Here is an 11,371-nt window from a genome sequence, read left to right as displayed (position 1 = left end):
GTCTGCAGTGAATTTGTCAGCCAATTTTCATTCTATTTTTCCAGCTGTTCCAGATCCTGCTGGAACTCTGATAGTCTTCCTCATGGTCCACTACATGCCCAATCTAGGTGTCATTCACAATTTTGCTGATCCAGTTAACCACATTATCAACCAGATCATTGATACAGATGACAAACAACAATGGACCCAGCACTGATTTCTGTGGCACACTACTTGCCATAGGAATCCAGTCAGGGAGGCAGCTATCTACTACCACCCTCTACCTTCTCCCAGAAACTCAACGTGTAATCCGATTTACTACCTCATCTTTTGGGGATGTTGTCAAGTGCCTTGATAAAATTCATGTAGATAACATCCACTGCCCTGTCTTCATCAACTTTCCTGGTAACTTTGTAGAAAACCTCTATAATACTGTTTAGACATGACATATCATGCACAAAGCCATGCTGATAATCGTTAATCAGTCCATGGCTATCATATATTTGGTCCATTACAATACCTTACAATAACTTTCCCACTACCGATGTCAGGCTCACCAGCCTATAGTTTCCTCGACTATTTTGAGAGTCTTCCTTAAACAGCAGAACAACATTAGATGTTGTCCAATCCTTCCGTACCTCACCTGTCACTAATGAAGATTTAAGTATCTCTGCTAGGGCTCCGGCAATTCCTGTATTTGCCTTCCCCAGGGTCCAAGGGAACACCTTGTCAGGCCCTGGTGATGTATGTACCTTAATTTATCCCAAGACAAAGAACTCCTCCTCTGTAATCTGTATAGGCATCATCAAGTCGATGTCCCTTCCCTTCACTTCAATACACTGAGACTATCTCCTGAGTAAATACAGATGCAAAAGATCCATTTAAGCTCTCCCTTATTTCTTTTGGTTCTACACTTGGATTGTCATTCTGATCTTCCAGAGGGCCAATTTTGTCTCTTGCAATCATTTTGCTCTTAACATATCTGTAGAATTCCTTAGAACTTTCCTTCACCTTGTCTGCTAGGACAACTTCATGCCTTCTTTTACCCCTCTTGCACCTTGAGTGTCCTCTAGCATTTTTATACCCCATAAGTATCCAATTTGTTCCTATCTGCCTATACCTGCATAACACCTTTTATTTCTTAACCAGGGCCTCAATATGTCTTGAAAACCAAAGTGCCCTAAACCTGTTATCTTTACCTTTTATTCTAATAGGTACATGCAAGCTTTGTGCTCTCAAAATTTCATTTTCAAGGCCTCCAACTTACCAAGTACACCTTTGCTAATAACCAGCCTGTCCCATTCCACACTCTCCAATTTAAAATCTCAACCCGTGGACCGCGACCTATTTATTTGCATGTTTACTTTGAAACTAATGGCATTGTGATCACTAGATGTAAAGTGTTCACCTGAATAAACTTCTATCAACTACCATGTCTCGTCCCCTAATAGCAGATCAACGAACTCCATGGAGCATGTGGAGATCTTCCAACCACCAGGCATTCTTTCTTTCTTTCTTTCTTTCTTTCTTTCTTTCTTTTTTTTCTAAGGGGTAGTTAGGGGGGAGGGGTTAAGGGGAGGGGGTATGGGTTATATACATTGTTTTTTTTCATACTTTGTAATCATTTAAAAATGCAATAAAAAAATTATTTAAAAAAAAAAAAAAAAAAAAAAATCATACAGTCTCTCATTGTGACTTCTACATACTAATTATGGAAACTTTCCTGAACACATCTGACAAACTCTATCCCATCTATACCTTCTGCAGTATGGGTGACCTAGTCAATATGTGAAACGTTAAATTCACCTACTATAATAACCTTTTTTGTTGCAACAGGCTGCAAAATCTCTACAAATTTGTTCCACTAAATCCTTTAGACTGGCGGTGGTCTGTAATATAGCCTCATTAAAATGCTCATACTTTTCTTATTTCTAAGTTCCATCCATAATGCCTCACTAGACAGGTTCTCCAGTCTGTCCTGACTGAGCAATGCTATGACATTTTCCGTGACTAGTAACACCACTCCTCCTCCTTTAATGCCACCCAATCTGTTGCATCTAAAACAATGGAACCCTGGAATAATGAGCTGCCAGGTCTGGCCCTCCTGCAACCAAGTCTCATTAAAAGCTACAACATCATAATTCCATATGTTAATCCATGACCTGAGTTCACCTGCCTTTCCTACAATACTGCTTGCATTGAAATATACGCAGCTTAGGACATTAGTTGCACCATGCTCAACCTTTTGATTCCCGACTTTGTCACAAGTCTTAACAACATTTGTTTCTGCAGCCCCTCCACTAACTGCTCTCGCACTCTGGTTCCCAGCCTCCTGCAACTCTAGTTTAAGCCCTACCGTGCAGCATTAGCAAACCTCCCACTAGGATATCAGTCCCCTTCCTGTTCAGATGTAAACATAATCTTCTGTACAGGTCCCTCCTTCCCTGGAAGAGAGCCCACTGGTCCAAAAATCTTATACACTCCCTCCTACATCAACTTCTTAGCCACATCTTAGTATAATCAATCTATTTCAGGCCCCTCTATCATATGGCATGAGTAACAATGCTGAGATCAGAACCCTAGAGGTCCTGTCCATCTAACCTTTGCAGAACCTCAACCCTCTTCCTGCCTATGCCATTGGTTCTTACATGGACCATGACCCTCACACTTAAGAAGGCTGAGGACTTGGTCCAAGACGTTTCACACCCTGGCAGTATACCATCTGGGAATCTCACTCTCATCCACTGACCCTCCTTTCCGTTCCCTTGCCTAATGAATTCCTTACTGCCACAGCTCATCTCTTCTCCCTACTTCCCTTCTAAGTCACAGAATTAGTCTCAGTGCCGGAGACTTGACCACTGTGATGTCCTCCCCCACCCCAGCAGTATCCAAGTGCCCTGGTGTTATAAGAAAGATTTAAAACATGTTATTTTGGCCCAATTTTACATAATTAAGTAGATAAATCAGATATCTCTGAGAAGCTGGAGAATGCTGTGCAAATTAAGTAATTATGTCAACTGCAGCAACTTTAACATGCAAGATGGGTGGGTTAAACCATCAGCTTTCCACCCACATCTCAAGGCTCATAAGTTCAATACCAGTGAAATGTGGAGAATATAATTGTTAAGCTAATTACAAATGACCCAACAACCTATTAAGAAATTATGATAATCAGTCCTAAATTAAACGCTTCTGGAATAGGCCTGGCCTGCAGTGTAAAATACATTAATTCAAATTTCATAACCTTTGGATGCAATAATTGCTAGCAGTAGCTTATTAATTAATTATGTGAATTTGATGTGTTTTCCTTTTGCAAGTTAAATTATTTTGAGGAAAAAACAGTGGAATTAACCCTTCTACAGTGTAGACTTGGATCATTTCAAATAACCGATTAGTTTTTTCACTCAGCTTACTCACTCATGGTTGCCTTTGTATTACAGGTGCAAATTATTTTCATCCACAAAAGCTTAGAAAGCAACTGAAACATCAATTATTTTGTTAAGAAGTCTTGGTTAAAACTAGTACTGGTCTTGTGATTTTTTTAGAAAATAGATTTAATTGTTAAGTGTTATGAAGTGTTGATCAATTTTTAAGATAACTAAACTCTGTAAGATTAAAAATGGTCTGTAAAGTGAGCAAAGTGCATTAGTATAGCTTGGTTGGTTTCACTTTTAATCATTTATAATTGCTAACTGTAATAAATCTGGTTACCGTTTAAAATACCTGAGAGCTCTCATGCTTAGCAATAGAAAATACATTTTTGAAATTCTAAGTTAGCTCCTGGAGGATTATCTTTGACAACTTTAGCTTTTCAGTTGAGGCATGTGGTGTTTCACTCACACACATTAAAGGTCCCAAATGGCAGAAGATTATTTTTTTTCTCTCAGAGTTTTTCTTAGAAATAGATATCTATAATAAAACTGCCATCCGTGTATTCAGGACTGAAATGATGACAAGTAGAAATATTACCGTGTACTATAGCCATGGGTGTCCAACACTTTTTCTGCTCCAAGGTAAGCTTGATCTGGAATTGTTTGATAGTGCTGCTGGAACACACAGTTCTTCCGTACTGTCATCCCTCACTTTTAATGAGCGCTCAACAGGTCTGTGCAAGGTTATGACTAATTGAGCTGTGAAACAAAATTCTTTACAAATTGTGCCAGTGCCTTAAAACATTAAAGATGTGGGTGTGAAAATCTGACTTTTAAAAAAGTTTCAATATAGCATTAGAAGCCACATCAATAAACATACAGTCTCATAAGGCTGAACTTCATCTGTCTCGACGGTGGACTGGAAAATGTAACTTCAGCATAACCTTGAATCTGTAAAACCCAAGTGTCAACTTCTGGTGAATCTGCAATTATTCAAGTTTATATTATCAGTCATTGGTTCAGTGTACCAACAATAGCTCTCTTGAAGGTAGGTCTGTCACAACCTTCCACATGTCTGTGTGCTTGTGAGTAATTATAGCTGGATTGTAATGTCACTTGGTAGTTAATTAAAATGTGTGTGTATGAATTGCCGATCCTCCCAGTTCAACAAATCTCATTTACCAACTGAGTCTATGAAAATAACTTAGTCCCTCATTTCTGGCAAGTGAGACAATATCCAAATCCCCATAAGTCATCGTGAAGCTTTTGGGTGGGTTAAATGTTGCAGCTGAATAATAGCTAAAGCAGTTTTTTTTGAGTTGCTTTTGCTCCATGTATTTTTCACACCTGTGCTGTTGCCAAATCTGATAGTCTGTGCTTTAATCATCTTGAGGACCAAAGTCAAAGAACAATGAGCTAGTGCTTCAGAGCATTAATAGTATTATGGATGTATCATCTACATTGCCTTTGTGTTACTCTTAAGGAAAATCTTTAACCCCAAATTTCCCCACACAATCCTTGTCAAGGCACTGATCATCAAAAGTAAGTTCAGTCGAACTAAATCAGAACATCGCTGGATTTCATTTCATAAACAGGATCTTCTTGCACTTGGCACAGAATTTGCTTCCTGAGGTGGCCTTGAGTCAGTACGTGGCTTTAGGATCTAGGGAATAGCTATGAGCTTAAAAGACAGAATGTTGGCCTTGGTGCCATCTAACACTTAATGCAAAGCTGGAATACAGGATCGTTGGAGGTTCAAAGATCCTGTGAAGTTCTTCTCTGCCTTGATGCTGGGTTCCACAGACTCTGAGGTATTCCCAAAACAAAACCTTGTGTCAGCTTTTCAGCAATTAACTTCCGTTCATCTTAGATCAAGTGATGTGCTTTGAAGTAAGATGGAAGTAGTGGGCTGAAATTGATTAATATGCCGACTTCGAGAGTTTTGTTCTACAGAAGGTAAAATCAAAAGCCTGGCCTGGGATCATTGCATGCACAGGTTTAGGCCAGCAACAAGCTTGCATGGTGAAATCTTAATGTCCCAGGCCTCATTTCCTAATTTAGTATCTGATTCTTAGAAGCCACTGCCAAGTCAGAGGGAAGAAATGAAATTTCAAGCATCAATTAGTCATCACTTGGACCCATGGAGAATACCACTATCCTTTAGATATATATCTGGATAGAGAATCTTAATCTGGTGTACGAAGGGACTAAAAAATAATAAACATATTTTGTCAACAATCGTGCAGAGAAGAGCAGAGTAAGAAACAACTTCCTCCAACAGGTTGCCAGCTTTTCTCTAACAGAGATTGACATGAATGATGAAGATTTGGTGGACATCATAAAGAGCATGTTTAATAACTTGAGCCTGGTGTCCTTGCTATCATCAGTATTAAAAATATTGTCAACCAGAGCATGTTGAGCATTATGGCCTATCATGTTTAAATCCTCTTTTCCTTGAGTGAAACATCAATCAAATATCCTTTTGATCATGTTAAGTTTGCATATATTGGAAGCAGATTGAAATGCTGAAGAAATGAGTTCACATGCTCACAGTTTAAAGTACAAGGTTACAGCAGACACGTAAGTACCCAGCAGTCTTGGTTGACGGGAGATTTAAAGTGAAGGGCTTCCTGTATTCATAGATTTTAAAGACTTACTAGTCAGTTCTAAAGCAGGTCAGGAATTAGAAGTGCTTAATTTGTGAGGTAATATTGGAAATCCCACAAAAATGATTCTACTTTAAAAGGCTGAACATCAGTCTCTGTTCTGTATGAAGTATATCAGCCAGCAAAGATGATTGAGTGAGTGCTGTCTCAGCTGCTAGCAAACTGAGGATCAAGTGGAAAATCAATCCACAAAAGCTCTGGATTTGGTGATATACCTGAAAATAGTAATAAGCATGATTTTGGATGGGAGATAATTGATAGTGAGGATGTTGAAGTACTTATGAGCTTTATTTTTGGAATGATCTTCAGATCTGTCTCAGTGGGCAGCAGGAGTACTACAACAATCCTCCTGTCTGGATGAGTGGAGTTTCAACGTCACTCAAGAAGCTTGAGGACACACCAACACGCTTGATAGGCACCCCACCCACAACTATTCTTTCACTCCACCAGCACACAGTAACAGCAGTTTGTAACTCCTTGGGGATGCATTGCAGAAACTCTTTACAACACCTTAGACTGTTTGCCAAACCCACCACCTCTGCTGGTTGGAAGGACAAGGGAAGCAAAAACATAAGAGAGACACCACTTGGAAGTTGCCACCCAAGAGCTGAAAATATTTCCTGATTCCTTCATTGTTGTCTAGGTCAAAATCTCTAATAACATGGCAGCTATACCATGCCCAAGTATTTTTCAAGAAGGCAGCTCACTATCACCCTCTCAGGGGCAGCTAGGGATGGGTAACTAAATGCTGGCTGACCCGTAGGACAGTAATGAAGTTCAGTGTTTTTTACATAAATAGTGAATGTGAGAAAGTTAAACTTCAAAGCAGAAGCAGTTATAGATATTATAAATTATCCATCTTTTCAGAAGAGAGCCTGCTGGTGATAGCTGTAAATCATGCAGTACATAGAGAGTAAATTGTGATTCTTTTTCTTTGGTCGATAAAATTTTGTCTTTGATTATAACCACCACACATTACATTTCATTGTCTTCATTGGAACTTAATATGTAATATTAAGATTAAGCAGCATCCAATGTAATTTTATTGATTCAGTACTAACCCCAACTTCTTTCTGCCTCTTTTTTATTTCAGGTTTACATTTTTTCCCAATTGGCTGGAAGCAAATAGAAATTCAACTTTGTTCCTATGGGAAGGTAATTTAAAAGGAAGACGATAACAACTGCTGCACCCAAAATGCTGAAAGAACTCAAGCCGTGTAACTTCCAATAATTTCTCCCCCTCACTCCTTCTCTCTTTTTTCCATTTTCATTAGCCTTGAACCACTTCTCTTCTAATGTGCCCATCACCTCTTTCTGATTCCCTCCTCCTCCCCTTTCTTCCACTCCTATCCACTTCTCCTTCAGCCCTTCACTTTTTCAAGCTACTGGTCCTTGCTTCTTACTTCATTCCACCCATTTTCTCCCTCATCTGCCGGTTTGTACTCCTTCCCCTCTGCCCACCTTCATATTCTGGCTGCTGCCCCCTTCATTTCCAGTCCTAATGAATGTCTTGGCACAGCGACTGTTTATTCCCCTCCACAGAAGCTTGTTGACTTGCTGAGTTCCTCCAGCATTGTATGTGTGTGATAAGATTTCCAGTGTCTACAGAATGTCTTGTGTTCATGATTTGCTGCAAATAGCTGGCAGTCCACTCATTTCTCCTGAAACTGAATCTATGCTGACAGCTATCTGAGTTGAAAAATTATGGAACATCACTCCTCTGAGAAAAAAAATATGTGGCCTAGAAATGGACCAAAATAAATTTCTCAGAAATTGGACTTCATTCCTGAACTGATGTAACATGGTATCAGTCTGTTCCTGTACCTGACTGGTTTGAAGTTTCAGATTTATTGCTACATTGCATAAATCTGTCCAATGCATAATTAACTCATTTATCCCATGTACGTTATACATTATACAATGCCGTAGATTTAACTTGGAAGGAGAGTAACCTTTCCACAATATATCATTGTATTATAACATATCAAATAACACTATCAAGTCTTTGGTAGAAATAGTTACACAATTGTGATTTTGTTGACCAGTTTATCTAAGATTATCATCATTGTTCAGTGTAACCAGGTGACCATTGAATATCATTTTCTTTATTGTTAAAGTGCATTTATGTATTCACCTTGGTAATTCTAAAATAGCTGCCAGTGACTTTAAGAGAAAACTGTGATGTTATTTTTCATGGATGGTGTAGAACAAAGAGTTACCATGTTCTAGAAAGGACAGCATTCAAATGCTTTTCTCAGGTTTGGTGGGGAAAGGTGAATAATATTTGATAATATCCATATAAATACATTTATACTTGTTTGTAAATCTAGAATATCAGTAATTTTATGTGCTTTACATGTGAATACTTTAGATTTTTGCGAGTAAATTGATCAGTGTTTAATAGCCTGATTGCGAAGTACCTTAATTGGCCTAACAAGTTAGTTTTTTTAGTAATTCAACTACAAGCTATTATATTGTAAATGTTTATTTGTCTTTCTTTATTGTTTCATGACTGAATGTGAATGTAACAGAGTAATATGTATTAATTTCTGTTCATGTAGCGTGAGTGAGGAGAACTCGTTTCAAGGTCTGGCCTATATGTGTTTGGAAGTTAAGTATGTGTGTGCCAAATGTGAGTATATCTCTTAGTTAAGATGAGGTGTATTTATTCATATTTTCAATGTGTGTATAAGGTACAGGATTGGTGGGGTTCTAACATTGTTTGTATTGTTTTTTTTTTAGAATTGCCGAACAAAACATCTAGGTTTTGTCTATTTTGTTTTATTTATTTTTATGCTGCAAATGTAACAAGGGTGTGGTCTGAAGTTAAACTGAGATTGTAAAAGCGGCAACTGTTTTTTAAAAATTATTTCGTTGTTTTTATTTTGATACCCTCTTTCTGTAATAAAACATCTAAAACAGATAAAGGAACTTAAGACCCAAAAAAGTATTTGTTGTCTTGCGTGTGTATTTTTTCCCCAGGCTACATCCATAATATGGGGCATCAGCATATATCTCCAGATTGTGATCTCTGGATAAGTCAGCAACCATTCAAATATGGCTTCCTTGATGTAATTCAAGTTCTGAATGTTCCTTCATTTTCATCTTATCACTTCAAACTGTTGTAGAAATTAAAATGAGGATCAGCTGCTGTTCCACACTCCAGGGACAACCAGCTTTGACTGAGGATACAAACACACCTGAATTCAGGCCTTATTTTACCCACTGAATCACCAATTCCCTAACATTGCTGATCTGAAGCCCACCATCTCCAAAGCCCATCCTTCGTGGTTCCCATCTTGCTTTTGGTCAGGAGATGTTTGACTACATCACAGTTTCTATTCTATACAGCCCTTCCTAAAGGCAAACCATGTTCCAACATATAGGTCTCTTTGCCCCTATACTATCAACTACCTGTGCAGCCATACTGTATAGTTTATATTACCTCATAAAATCTGGGCAATAAAATGAAGTATCTTCAAACTGTTCTTTCACTATATTGCAGCTGGATATTGACTTGTTGGCTCAGGATGAGATCTTTGAACACTTATCGTATCTTCAGTTGTCCATCAAAATCCAATGATGACGTCCACTCTTTTAATGGTGAGACCTTTGATGACTACACAGTCCTATCCTGGACCCACAAGTTCTATTGCAGGTGGGACATGTATATGTGGTAGTGATGGCAACCATGGCTGCATTTCTCCTGGCTCTCTTCTGCTGTCTTCTGGTTGTTCTTTCCATCTCCAGTATACAAACCCCATCCCTACACAGATGTCGCCAAGTGTTATGGTCAGCAGCAACATCCTCCAGATCCTCAGGATTGATCTTGCACTTACTTAAAGCATTCTTCATCCGATCCTTATAGCGTTTCTTCAGCCCTCCTGCTGAGCGTCAACCGTGATGTAGCTGGCAGTATAACACTCTGCAGGGTAGCCAATATGGGGGCATCCTTATCACATTCCCCAGCCACTGCAGCTGACACTGGGTGATCACGGCCTCAATACTTCTGCAGTTGGTCTTTACAAGTATTTCAGTGTGAGGCACCTGCTCATGCCAGGTAATTCCCAGGATGCGCTGAAGGCAGCTTATGTGGAAGTGCTCCAAGGACTTGATGTTGACGGCTGCAGGTTACCCAAGCTTCACAGCCATAAAGGAGGGTGGTGACACAGACCTCTTGGTATACTGCGACCTTTGTGGAGGGACGAAGGCTCCTGTTCTGAAAGACTCTACGCCGAAGTCTCCCAAAGACAGCTGATGCCTGTTTAATGCTGCCCTGGATGTATAATTAATGTTGAAAAGACATTTAAAGGTTTATTTAATGACATGCTCCAGTCAATCTAACCAAGGTATCATTAAAACAAATTGTTTTCACCTCTGCAACATTGCCTGACCACAGTCCTGTTTTATATCATCTGCTGGAAATATGATACATCTGTACTTCTGTTACCTTTAAACTTCATAATTTCAACTTAATCTTGGCTGCGCTTTTTCACTTTCTGAACATAAACTGAAAAAAATTCCAAAGCTCTTCTTTCTGTCCATGTCCTAACTTGCTTCAAATCTGCTTATACATCACCAGTGAGCTTGTTGGCTTTGTGGCATTGCATAGTTAAATAACACCATTAGATGAAAAAAAATCTCACTTTTATTTTCAAATATTTTCATAGTTCAGCTATTTTGTGGCAGGAAATCCATTTACGTGCATCAGTACTACCAAATAACTGGCATTTTGATTTCTGTTAACCAATAATGTGATGTTTTTGTGTGAGTTAATGCCAGCCATTAACAGGAATTTTTGTTGTGAAAGAATTGTGTATCATAATGTCGTGTTTCTGGCATCAAATGATAGCAACTGTTGTGCAATAAACATAATTTATTTCTGGTGATTTTTTTCTGTCATATCCATTCCATTTTACTCACAGTTTTAATAACAATGAAAACTAGAGCTGACCATTATTATTTCTAACATCTTTCTCCTATGATTATCAGCAGACTTCAAGCTAACTCCTTAACAAACAAATTTCAAGTAGATAGATCCAAGTTGGTATCCCTGTCCCTAAACTGCTATGAGGTTTCAGCAGGTTCCTTCTCAAAATTAAGTGGCCAGAAAGAAATCCTGGAAGAAAAGAGTTTCAACTGTTTATCAGATCAGAAATGTCCAAAATTATATTTTGGAGAAGTGGCATTCCTGGATGGAAATTGTCATTGTAGCATAGTTGCCCTCAATGAGTGACTGTACCTTTGGGAGCTCTCAGAAACAGCTAAATATCCCTTGCTTGAGTGAATGCTAAAATGTAAAATGTGAAAGGTTCCCCAATTTGCTAACAGCTCTCCTGACATCTGTAATCGGTA

General features: G+C 38.7%; 1 long non-coding RNA gene across 2 annotated transcripts in view; it reads left to right on the top strand.

Annotated features, from left to right (window-relative positions):
• Positions 1-3,802: 3,802 nt before the first annotated feature.
• Positions 3,803-11,371, top strand: part of LOC132393217 (uncharacterized) — a 73,428-nt gene continuing 65,859 nt past the window's right edge. Inside the window, exons 1-4 of one of the 2 annotated variants that reach the window (XR_009511798.1) lie at positions 3,803-3,992; positions 7,110-7,171; positions 8,578-8,648; positions 9,522-9,674. This is a non-coding gene — a long non-coding RNA (uncharacterized LOC132393217). Of the gene's footprint in view, positions 3,993-7,109; positions 7,172-8,577; positions 8,649-9,521; positions 10,896-11,371 lie in introns of those variants that run through there. The other variant, XR_009511797.1, reaches the window with a different exon arrangement.

Source organism: Hypanus sabinus, chromosome 4 (assembly GCF_030144855.1).
Source record: "Hypanus sabinus isolate sHypSab1 chromosome 4, sHypSab1.hap1, whole genome shotgun sequence".
Lineage (NCBI taxonomy): Eukaryota > Metazoa > Chordata > Chondrichthyes > Myliobatiformes > Dasyatidae > Hypanus > Hypanus sabinus.
Note: the sequence above shows the minus strand (reverse complement) of the source record. Positions and strands in the feature narration are given on the sequence as shown.